Source organism: Felis catus, chromosome A2 (genome assembly GCF_018350175.1).
Source record: "Felis catus isolate Fca126 chromosome A2, F.catus_Fca126_mat1.0, whole genome shotgun sequence".
In the NCBI taxonomy this organism is placed as follows: domain Eukaryota; kingdom Metazoa; phylum Chordata; class Mammalia; order Carnivora; family Felidae; genus Felis; species Felis catus.
This window is the reverse complement of record NC_058369.1, coordinates 92,269,728-92,282,756: the sequence shown is the minus strand read 5'-3', so window position 1 is coordinate 92,282,756 and position 13,029 is coordinate 92,269,728.

Here is a 13,029-nt window from a genome sequence, read left to right as displayed (position 1 = left end):
CCCTGTTCCAGTCCTTTGAGACCTATCTGTACTCTTAGTGCTGTATTCCATTTCCTTCCATCTAACTTGAGTTGGTTTCCATTACTTAAAACCAGGGTCTTAAATAGTAATATTGCAGAATCTGCAGAAGGCCAATTAATATTATCCCATTCACTAGGATACAGTGGCCAAAAGAAAGAGAAGGAAGGAAGAGAAAGAGAAGGAAGGAAGAAAGAGAAGGAAGGAAGAGAATAGAAAGAAAGCAGGGAGGCAGGAAGAGAGGGATGGAGGGAAAGGAAGGGAAGGGAAGAAGAGAGAGAGAAGAAAAACCTCCCATTCTGCTCCCCAATAGGAAAGGGAGTAGATTCACAGCCTGAGTTTTGAAGATAAGTGCATGTGCATAAGAACAATGAATTTGGTGGATAAAACAAACAAAAATTCCCAGACTAATCTTAACAGTGCTTTGGGAAAATGAACCTGGTGAATGGGTTTAGGGGTGGTGGACGGAGGCAGGGGGGAAAGAGAAGAGATATCATTTGGGAATTGAGAATTAACCTTAAGAAGGAAAGGACTGTACAAATCGAACAGACAAGAGGAATGCAATTATGTGTCATTCCCAAGTTAATTCAGGAAAAAATGGTATGAAAAATGCTGAGAAGGAAGACTGGACAACACTTAGCAACCAACAGCTGTGTGGGATAATGGAGGAAAGGAGGAGTCAAAGGTAACTGTCCCAAGTCTGGGGGCTGGGTGGCTACAAGAATAAGACCAGTGAGTCCATCAGAAATCAGGAGGAGCGATGGCTTAAGAGGCCGGAGATCATGCGTATGGGAGGTACCTGCCTGGCACTTTCAAATGACTCACCCAGTGGGGGTGTCCACCAGTCTAGGAGGAAAGACAATATGGTGTCTACAGATATGGGGGTTGGTCTTCTGGGCTGACAGTTGACATGAGCTCACTTAGGTAGAGCTTTACAGAGAGAGAGAGAAGGACCAGTAAGGCCTGGGGGAGGAGCCACATCTGGGGATGGACAGATGTGGGCAATAGGACTACAAAACCCCAGAGAAATCAAAGGAAATCAGGAATGCACAGTGCCAGTGATACTAAGAAAGAAGACAGTGTTCAGGAGGCGGCAGTCCACAGTTTAAAACAGCTCGCAGAGGTCAGAAAAAAAATTGAGAATTTGAGACTAGCCATCAAAATTCACATTAAAAAGTCACTGAGCACTTTTCAGTGGCTTGATGAGAGAGAATATCAAATGACAAAGGTCCCAGGAGTAAGTAGTTACGAGCAAGTGAGAACTCTTCCAAGGGTGTTTGGAGATGAAGAGAAGCAGACAAGAGAGGCTTGATCATGAGTGTTTTCCTCTTTCTCTTGTTTCTGTTTGGATGGTGGCTTTGGACTGTTGGTTGCCAATGTTTTGAATAATGAACACCTAATTGTAGGTAGTGGGGAAAGGACCAGTGACCCCAGATGTTAAAAATGCATGAAAGGGAGTAAAATTGGTAGAAATAAGATCGTGGAAGGGAAAAACAGCACCAGTGTTCCTGAAGAGAAAAGTCTGATTTGGAGAGGGAGATTGTTAAGTGAGGTCTTCCATTCTCTGTAAAGTCACAGGAGAGGCCTACCAAGAGAGATGGAGATGCTAGCACGTGAAATCACAGTTCAAAACACAGGCCCTGCAGCCAGTCAGCACGTAACAAACATTTGTTGAGTGAATAAATGATTCTCCTACTCCAATATGTATGTGTGAATATAGACATAGATTTTTTTTTGAGTGACAGAGAGGGAGCAAGTGAGTGAGGAGCAGAGAGAGAGAGAGAGAAGTGGGGGTCACTCAAAGTGGGGCTTTTTACCTGAAGCGGACCTCATGCTCACCCAAAGCGGGGCTCGAGCTCAGCAGATGGGGGACTTGAACTCATAAACCATAAGATCATGACCTGAGCCAAAGTCAGATGCTTAACTGACTGAGCCACCCAGACTCCCTGTTGCTGATGGTTTTCGAAAATTAGTTCCGAAAAAAGAGAGCATTCTATAACCAATAACCCTAAAGACAGCCAAAAATAACAATAAGCTCCACTTGCCTTGAACATCAGAGAAGAGGTATGCAATTATGTGTCATGCCCAAGTTAATTCAGCCACACCTATACACTCAGAAGCCGTAGCATCAGCAGAATAATTTTCCATGATGAAAGGCAAAGTAGTATAAACAGCATTTTCATTTCCATAAAGGAAACTCCATGACACCCTTTCCACATGACCTGCCTCTAATGTCCCTGTTTTCTCATAAATGACCTCGTGTCTTCCAGCACAAACATTCTGAGGGTAGCATGCACCCCATCTCCAGTTACAAGCCAAATAAGGAAGGTCAGTATATGACCAAGGCAGAGTAAAGATGATCACGCATTCAGAATCAATATCGAGAGCTGCAGACGACTAATGATAATAAAACCCCTCCGCAGAAAACTAACAAGACATGTTCAATGTGGCCGCCAAAAAAGCTGGTACACAAGATGTAGATGTAAATAAAATGTAAAGTAACTAAAGAAAACAAGGGCTTGGTCATTTTTGGAAAACTGGAGTGTTACTTATTGCTATTTGTCTATGCCCTTGAAAGGAAATGTGCTAAATAACCCAGGTTTCCAGAAGCAAATGATTTAATGGCCTCAGACCTTGGTCGTCTTTCTTTCTAAGAGCTAATGCAAGGGTTCTTAAAATTTTCTGTGCCATTGACCTCTTTGGCGGGCTACGGAAGCCTATGGACCCCTTCTCAGAATAAAACTGATAAAGGCATAAAATAAAATAAGTTTACCAAAGCAACTGAAATTGAATTACAATTGAGTTTCATTTTGTGTTTAATAAAAATAGAAAATTTTTGCTGTGAACCTGAATTCACAGACTCCAGGTTAAAAACCCTTGGTTGTCCCTCTTATGAATAGAACAAATGTAATTGGCATTCACCTACCGTGATTACTAACTAAATAAACACAAGCTTTGGCCTTCTAGAACTATTAAGACTTCAGCAAGTGATCAGAGAGCAAGGACCTAGAACTGTGACTGCAGCAAGCACAGGAAAGATTCAAGTCCACGGATGCAGAGAATCTCTGATACACTCTGACAAAATTCACGTCACCACTACCCTGGCTCCCGGAAGGGCCCTGAAGAAGGATGAGTGAAGTGTTTCTTCAGTTATTCCAGCCTAACATGATTCACTCTCTGTGTCCTGAAAACCTATAACGTGCAAATGACAATCTTAAACTGTCTAAGATCATGTTGCTAAGTATGTTTCTCTCTGTATTATTTTGATTAAAATTCTCTCAGAAAGAAGGTATATTTCATCAAAATTCTAAGTTAGGCATTGTTCATTGAAATATTGCTAAATACATGACAATTACAATTTTTATAATAATACACATGAGATACTTGAAAAACCACAGAAGCACAGATTTTTTAATATACTCGGGTGGTTGATTGCTGTTGGTATTGGGTTGTCTTTATTGCAAAGGTTGGGAGAAACCACCTTTTACCCAGGTATACAGTGAAAGTGGGCATTTGACGATATATGAGACAGGAAATTAACCATTAACCATTAAGGAAGCAATAATCAGCAATAGGTAAGGATCTTCTTGGCATTGCTCAAGCCATGAACTTGTTATTTCCTCACTAAAACCAAGTGTTTTAATTTCCTACAGGTGCCATAACAGGTTACCTCAGGACTGGTGGCATAAAATAACAGAAATTTATTATCTCACAGTTCCAGACACCAGAAGTTGAAAATCAAGGTGTTAGCAGGGTCGGTTCCCTCTGGAAGCTCTGAGGAGGAATCTGTTCCAGGCATTTCTTCCCACAACCCTCAGCATCCCTTCACTTGGGTCTGCATAACATCTCTTTACTTCGGTCTGCTTCTGTCTTCACCTGGCCTTCTTTCTGTGTCTCAAATCTTTCTCTTATAAGGACACAACTTATTGGATTTAGAGCTCACCCTAAATCCAGGGCGATCTCATCTCAAGATCCTTAACTAACTACATTGGCAAAGACCTTACTTCCAAATAAGTTCATATTCACAGGTACTCACAGGGCTGGGGACTGGAATATATCTTTTAGGGGAACAGAATTCAACTTACTACACCAAAGAACCTTAAAATTCCAGACATGCTAGCTACAGAGGCTTTTGGTAAAAGATGATAGGAGGCAATGCAAAGTATAAAGCATTTTTTCTTATACACAGTATCAGTAGATATGTCTATAATTTTTTTAAAAATGCATATCATAAATTCTTAGCACTGCAGATCTGTGCAATAAACACAGGGAGTATATGTAGCTACAGAACTGAAATAGAGTTGGTGCAGACTGTGTAGTTGAAACAGAAAGTTAAGATATTTTAGGGACTTAACTTTGAGAAATTATAGACACATACCAGAAACTCCCGGTGATCATCTCTGAAATGAGCTGTGCCCAGGCCAGTCCGGGAAGGTGTGGGCTAGTGTAGGATGTAAAAACAGGATGAAGACAGATGTCTCCTTAGTCACTGCTGCCTAAGGGTATTCCTAGTTCTTTAAGGAAATAGGCTGAGTATCACCCAACCCATGTTGGAGCTGTGACTGAATTGTTTAAGATATGCTGTCTATATTTGTTCTTAAATTACCACTTTGTGAGTTTTCAAAAATGTATAGTTCATCTAGTGGTATGTGGCCAACTCTACTAAATTAAGGCTTTTGTGTTTACATAAAGTCCTAAAAAAGTGGGGAAGAAGACACTTAATGTAGTACAAAGAAAAATGGTATCAGAACTGGGAAGACCAACTGATACTTGCATTCAGAAAGGGGATTCTGCTTGATGCCCAAATATGAATATTCTTATTTGGATCCAACACCCTTAATATATCCTAAGACTTTGAAAGCTAGGTGCCAAGGTATGGTGATATGGCCTTTATCCAAGTAATCTAACTTCATGAATATTTTCCATATCTTCAAAATAGAAAGAATATTGTCACCTAAAAACTAGAAGTATGCAAAGGTATAAATATTTTACGAATTTGTTCATTTTATTTAATGATATTATACAGTCATTTATAGATGTACAATCCTTAGACTTACTAAACATATTACTCCTGTCTTTTCTGAAAGGACCCCGTCTTATTCTTCTTTGGTATCTCTCACAACACCTAGCACAGTTCCTGGGGTGTAGTGTATCCAAGATCAGTGGTGGCTACAAGATTGCCTGATACTTTATGCTAAATGGTTGTTCCTTCTTATGGAAATGACGACCAGCAAATGTGATGATCTGAAGGGATTTAGGTTAGATAAACACTGCTCAACATTTTCCCCACTGAGGCAACAATGAAATCTAGGTTGGGAAATACCCAAGTGTGAGGGCATGTTCTGTGCCTCAGTTTCCTCATTTGTTGTACTTGCTTCAGAGGGCTGTTGTGAGGCTTAAACAAATGTTTGAAAAGTGTCCAGAAAAATGTCTGGCACATAGAAAGTTCTATATAAGCATTTTTATTAGCAGTGGTGTTCATATTATTGTTTTTCACTAGCCTTCCAGAACTGGATTTGTTTGAAGGAGAAAACACAATAATACATCTTTTATCAGCATTGCTGGGGAACAATTTCTTCCAAATTATTGTAATTACTACCTTTAAGTAGTTAATCAGTCAATCCATCAGTCAGTATTGAGCACCTATTGAATGCCAGTGACTGTTCTCTGACAATACAGAACACGGTAATGAAGAGGCGGTTCCTGGACTCCAATAAGCTTACCCTCCAGTGGGAACAGAAATACATAAACACATCAGTAAGAAGCTAGGCACTCTCAGACACTATGTACCATGAGGGAAATAAAATTATGTAATGTGACATACGGTGCCTACCTGAAAGGTGGTAGATGGGAGAGCTAATCTGAGCTAAGAGGGTCGTTAAAGGCAACAAGATGAGAAGCTGAGCTGAGAACAGAATAATGAGGCAGTCACTTGTAGATCTGAGCAAAGTCCTTTCTTTCCAAGCAGAAGCAGCAGTAGCTACAATATGCAAACATCCTGTAGCGGAAACAAATACTCAAGGTTAGGACAGGAAGACATTACTTGAATGCTATCTGACATAATCCAGGGCACAGGGATGAACTGAAAACTGGGACAAGGAAGAAGATAATTGGAGGAGTGGTCTTTTTGAAGGTACTTCTGGGTGAGATCCAGAGCATACCTGGACAAAACGGCCTTAGGGGCAATTGGCAGAATGTATAAGTATGAATATGGGGGGCTCTTAGAATTAGTGGTAGGAAAATGAAATCATGGTAACATCACAGCATGTGATTGAGTGGGGAAGGGAAGAAGAGGTTTAAGGAGTCATTTCAGAGAGTGAGACATTGAATCTGCTTGGCAGACACAGCAGGATGGCACTTAGTGTGGTATGCCTTTGCCACATGTGCTCATGGTTTTGAAATGACTATAGTCAGCATGACTGTGTGATTTTCCCCAGCAACAGTTACCTGCTTTGAGTGGAGGTGCAAAGTAGGCAGTTAGCTGGGGGAAACCGAGGTTGAGATTTTGCCAGATAAGGAAAATGGACAAAGAGATGGCCAAGGGAATCAAAAAGCATTTGTGAGCAAAGGGTCGCGGGAGTAGGTGGAATCTCGGCGAGGTAAAAGAAATGAAAAGACAGGGGGAGCAGGAGCAACTGAGGAGTATAAGAGTAAGCAAGAGCAGAGGTCTAGATGAGGTCAGAAACCAGCAAGAGTGGGACAGACAGGGTGAGTGGGCTGGATGGACAGAGGTAATGATGAGAAAATCGAGTGAAAATGGAAGTGTGGCAATTATTAGTTATGAAAAGGTGGATGCAGGTGACTGTGAGTGGTTTCTCAGGAGGGAGGGTGGGTCAGTATTAAAAACTCACTTCATGACAATCATTTTGGATAGAAATGCCATTAAAATGGTTTTTATACCATTCCTTGTATTATGGAAGCACACTAAACATAATTTTTCTTGTCATAATAGGGCTATCAATATAAAGATTAATATATTATAACATATATAGTAATTCCTTCAGCATATCCTGATTGTTTTGCTCCTACAATAATGTATCCCAGTCATATTTTGAGTCTTGGGTCTGCTTTTTAGAGTTTTCCTGTCTCTTCCTTTTCCCCTCCCAAGTAGAGTGGTCTAAAAACTGGTCTTAGACTTAACTAAAATGTCTTAATGGCACTACATTTGAAGTCCATGAACTTGACTGAATCTGTTTGAGTTCCCCTGGCGTCCTTAACTGGGCTTCCTTCCCTCCCTCTGGTCAAATGAGGATTTATTCTTTGAAGAGGAGAAGGGGGCACCAGGATCGACAGATATCACCCTCCCCTCCAAAAATAATAAACTTTTATTTCTAGCAAGTGGATTTTGACAAGATTTGATAAACTTCTTTTCTCTACATAACCTTCCCTCCCTCTGGTCAAATGAGGATTTATTCTTTGAAGAGGAGAAGGGGGCACCAGGATCGACAGATATCACCCTCCCCTCCAAAAATAATAAACTTTTATTTCTAGCAAGTGGATTTTGACAAGATTTGATAAACTTCTTTTCTCTACATAAATTTCTAGTGTTTAATTAAAATATTTCTCTTGCTTATGAATGGTATTCTTAATGAATGGCCATTAAGTTATGAATGGCCCTGGATTTAAGTTCAAAATTAAAATAGTTCTGATCTAAACTATTAAGTAATTCACATTTGAATGACATAAAAAATTATAACCTACCTCCCCACTGCTTCCAAATATTCTTTCCCTTGTGGCTTTCCTTGTGTGTAAAATCTATTATGTAATCACTGCTTTACCAAATGCAAGAAAGCATAAATTAAGAATATTCCCAAATAGTCACTAGTCCCACCAAACCAGATATCTATCTAAAGAGGATCAGTAGAATAAGCCATTTATTTTGTTTTTCTCCACCTCCTCTTTTTTAATGATTTCAAATATTTTTTACTTACACCATTTGAAAGCCATCTGTCCACATCTCTTTTCCCTGCAATGGTTATATAAAAACAAAGGTGACATTTCTGAGGAATCAAAACTCTTTCAATAGCTCCTGTACAGTCCTAAAATGTGAACAGGGTAGTCTTCCCTCCCTTACCTATAATGAATGCTGGACACCCTTCCATGGCCTGTTTACAAGTGCTAATTGCAGGGACTTTGTGCAATGTCTCACTACCAAGACACTTTCAGAAAAAAAGACCCAAGAATTCCATCACGTTTTCACAAAATGCTATTGCAGACTTAGGAGATACGGAGCTGGGAGAGAAGTAATTAAATGAAAAGGTTATAGCTGCAAAAGAAGTCTGAAAAAAAAGCAGAACCCTGGGAATAGCAGGAGAGAAGTAGCCAGAGGCACTGGCCTTTTCTGAACGAGTTTAGCACAAAAATGTTTGGCCATCAGTAGAGGCAGTTAATTGAGCATTCCACTTCCACTGGTGAAGAGCGGATTTAATCACATCAATACCGTGTTTACATGAATGGTTTCAAAGATCTTAAATTTCTACATATCTCTCTTAGGGGTTGCTACCAGTCCATCATTGTTCCTTCGAAACATATATTCACTTATTCATTCAACAATATTTACTGAGACCCTGCTACGTGGTACCAACCACCATTCCAGGTGCTACATACACAGCAGATTGCAAATGACACAAAAATGCTTTGTTCCTGTGGCTCCTGCAATCTAGGGGAAGACAAACAATAAACACAGTAAATCATTCCATTACAGTGTGATAGAAACTAATGAGTGCTATGGAAACAAACCAGAGAAAGGGGGGAACAAGTAAAGGAAGCTAGGCATGTACCGGTATAATTTTAAATAGACCTGCCTTGACTGTTCTTTCTGAATGACCTCTAAGTTGCACCGTTAAGTGAGAAAAGCAAGAAGTAGAATGTGACTAGTAGGCTGCCGCTTGGATTTTTTAAGACTAAATATACAGGCTTTTATTTGCATAGTTTGTCTGTGAAAGGAACCCAATAAATCATCAACATGGTTGCTTCTGGACAGGAGAACTCGATGTCTGGGGGGAAATGCTTTCTAATGTTACTGCTTTCATATCTTGAATTTTGCACCTGTGCATCAACCTTTCAAATATTTTAATTTAATCCTTTAACATGAAGTTTTACATAACCTAAAATAATCTATAGTAGTGAAATCAACTGTTTGGCAAGTGATCTATAAATAAAAAATAAATCAACTATATTTGGCATTCCCTTACCAGCATGATAAAGAAAGCTTTATAGTTATCTTTAAGGCAATTCCAAGGAAGAAAAATAACTCTTAGCAAGTAATTGATCTTTATAAACAGTCAAAAGTAGAAAAAAATGGGCTAATGTTTCCATTATTCTTGTCCTTTTCCAACAATGATCTGCCTTATACTAATCTCATTGCAAATTCTCTTTGAACAGGACAATGGATTAAGCTACATTCACTTTTTTCTTCTTCTTTTCTTTCTTTCTTTCTTTCTTTCTTTCTTTCTTTCTTTCTTTCTTTCTTTCTTTCTTCCTTTCTTTCTTTCTTTCTTTTTTTCTTTTTTGGTCTCCTCTTCAGTATGTGACAATTTAGCTAACCTCCCTTTCCTGGCACCAGGCACAGGCTGGCTGTACTAGAATCACCTTTACCAATAATATTTCTAGTACTAACAGGAACCACCACCCACTGTGGAAACAGCGCTCTCAGCACCTTGACAACCAGCTCCTTTACCAGGAGGCTGAGGTAAAATTTATTTTCAGCTTTTGAATTACAAAAAGAACATCTCTATTAACTTATCAAAAAATGTATCATTTATCAAAACATTAACTTGACTTAGATATTTCCTCCATCTCTTCAAACTTTTAAGATGTTGTTCTTTGATAACATCATAGCCAAGTGACCTCGTCCGAGACCAGCAGGTATGGCCTGGACCAAGTCCAGATTTCTCTTGGGGATGGTCAGTCCATAGTCCTGCCAAATTACCACAGACCTTGTGACTCAGAGAGTCAGAGATGCAGATAAATACAACAGGGATTCCTCCCCCATTTCCCAATTCCAGAAGTAGCTGCCCTTGACCTCGAGTCAGTGACTTTTTAAAGTGCTATTATTCACTCATTCTCACCCACTCAACTCTTCTACTTTCACCATTTCTTAAATTTCTAGTGACAGAGCCAGGGTCTTCAGGGCATGTCTTATTTTTAAATTCTTTATTGTTATTCCTGACATCATCGTCTAGCCCAGTCTCCATGATTGCCAGTGTCTGGCATATTTTCCCATCAGTGGTTTGGTTTTTTTTCGTTGTTTTTTTGTTTTTTTTGGTAACAGGTGGGTGGCAAAATGTTGTTTGGTTTTGCTTCCTGCTTTGTGTTGGCAGGAATCCTAGAAATTGGTATAGTAAGTAAATTCAGGCCATGGACCCGGTTTGAACCCTTTGTCATTTCGCATTTCACGGGGGAGAAAAGGTGGTTCTATTAGCCCACCTCCCAGGAGAGTAGGAAAGAAGTAGAAAAGAAGTTGGCTGGGAAAAGAAATTAAACTTCCACATCTACCGAGAAGTAGCCGAGAAACTTCATCCACACAGGTTATTTACTCAAGCCCCAGATTTGCTACAAGAAAATTCAGGAAGTTTGTTTTTCCCCCAAATAATAAATGGCATCCACATCCCAGTGGTGTGATGAAGCCACCTTAGCGGGCAGACTGGAGAAGCAAGACTGAGCAGGTGCCCTTCCCATCCTACCGTATCCCATATCATTACGCAGGATGGTACAAATAGCACACCATTATTCACACACGTAACTAAAAAGCCCAGGGTGTCTAATCCTCTTCAGGTGTAGAGTTCCAACAGATTCAGAAATAGATCCCTCTCACCTCTTTGCTCTCCTTTCCCTTGACCTTGACGGGCTTCTTTCTCAGGCTCACTCTCTCCTCTAGCAAGTTCACCTGAGGTCCAGGAAAGATTCCTATTAGCCCAGCCTAGCTCACGTGTCATCACGGAACTAATCACTGTGAACGAGACTGTGTGCTTTGACTGGCCAGGCCTATGTCACGGGTCTATTCCAAAAACCGACTCTCCTCCCATCCCCACTCAGTGTTGTCACTTCCACCTGGACCACAGGGACTGAGACCTGTGCTAGGGTGTTTCCCAAAGGAAAATGAAGATGTGGTTAGCACAAAGAAAAATGGATTCTGCAAAGGCTAGGACAAGAGGAGGTCAGTGAGGCACCAAAGAGCCTAAATTTAAGGAACACTCATTTTCTGGTTCACAAGGATCCATTTTAAGAGTGGATAGAGTGAACCCCGCCTCAAATTTTGTGCCCCTAGGCTCCTCACTCACCTCACCCTAGTCCTGACCCTGGATACTGGGCAAGCAAAAGACAAAATACTCATTATACCCATATTCAAAATTATCTCCCAAAGTGCCTGAAATCCAACCCCCCTCATTAGAGATTTATTTCTTTGGATAAGCCAGACATCTCCAGGAATCCTTCAGTTTTGTTTTGTTTTTCAAAAACAGCTAGAGGGCAAATCTGACGTGAAGAGTTTCCCATATATGTGCTAATCATAGACTATCATGTCAGTCACCTCCAGAGCCAGCACCCCATGATAATTTGTGACGCACTGTAAGAAGAGGTCTCTGGGAAGAGGGAGGAGTGGTCAAGACCCAAGACTGCAAAGAAAATAAGCCCCAAAGAGGAGAGAAATGACATAGAAAAGGAGGCACAAGCTATTAAAGGCATACTTTCATTCAGTCATTAAGTAATGGCTCCAGGCCTACTTCATCAATTGTCCTAAATTCTGCTACATGGAGAGATTGAGACAGCAGGCTGGACCAGGAGGAAGTGGCAGGAAAGACTTAGGGCGTGATAAATGTGGAAATCTCTAAACAGGAATGCTACGGTGTGTGCAACATCTGGGAAGGCTTATCCGGAGTTCTGATGATAAGCTTTCAGGAGAAGGATGAATTCTGCCAACGGCAAAGCCTTGGTCTTCAGGCTGCTGGCATCTTTGAAAGTTTAATTTTCCCTACAGCAGGGGTTTAAGGAAAGACTAGGAGAGTTAGGAATTTTGTGTCCCTCCTAGGACCCAGGGAAAAATCAATCTTTAAACTACAAGATAAATAAGCCGAGTACCTCTTAAGTTTAGTACTAATAAAGACAATTTCTTCTATCCTTCATATTTCAGTAATGTAATCTTCCCTTTTTGGGACTCTAGTTGCCTTTGGCAAAGAAAAGAGCTTACATAACTGAAATATATCTGCCTTTCATAAAAATCAGGTTTAAAATTTTTTTGTCCACCTGAAAATAAGTATAAAAAACAATGATTCTGTTATTAGTTGGAGACTGCATTTGGGATATGATTATCCATATGTCAATTCATCATGGATCCAAACACCACCCAGAAACCAGAATGACCTTGTCCACAGACCCAGCAACATGCTGGTGGCAGATATGTTATCCTGGTGTCAATGGTGGGTGCTTAGATGCCAGCAGCCTTGGAATGTGATACCTCACTCCCCTGTGTATAGAGCAGGCTTGTGCATAAAATGGCTTCCTTGGGATGTTCCCCCAGGGAAAGAATGCAATGGCTAGAATGTTTGGTGCCCTCCACAACTGTATTTTCACAGTAATTATTTTCTTTATATTCCATTTGACGACTAACAAATCAGCATTACAGTTGTAAGTATCAGGGTCAGTGTGCAAAGAATCAAGTTTCTGTGCTCACAAAGGCTTAAAGCCACACTAGACCAGGGGCAGGTCACTAAAACCGTGCTGATTAACCATGAGGCCTCTAAGGAACACACCAGAAGGCCTTCTTTCCTAGCTGCACACCTTTCTCTCACTCTGTCAGTCTCCAAACTGGGGAAACTGATGCTATAAAATCAATTAATACTTTCTTAAGCTCTTCCTTGCCCAAAGAAACTATCAGATGAACCTCTAACATAGGTTTATCAATGAGTGCACTAAATATCGAGTACCCGTTATAAGCAAGCACTGTTCTAGGTGTGGTGGAGAATCCCAGGCTGAAAACAATAGGGTGTCAACCCCGGGAGCTTGCAGTCCAGG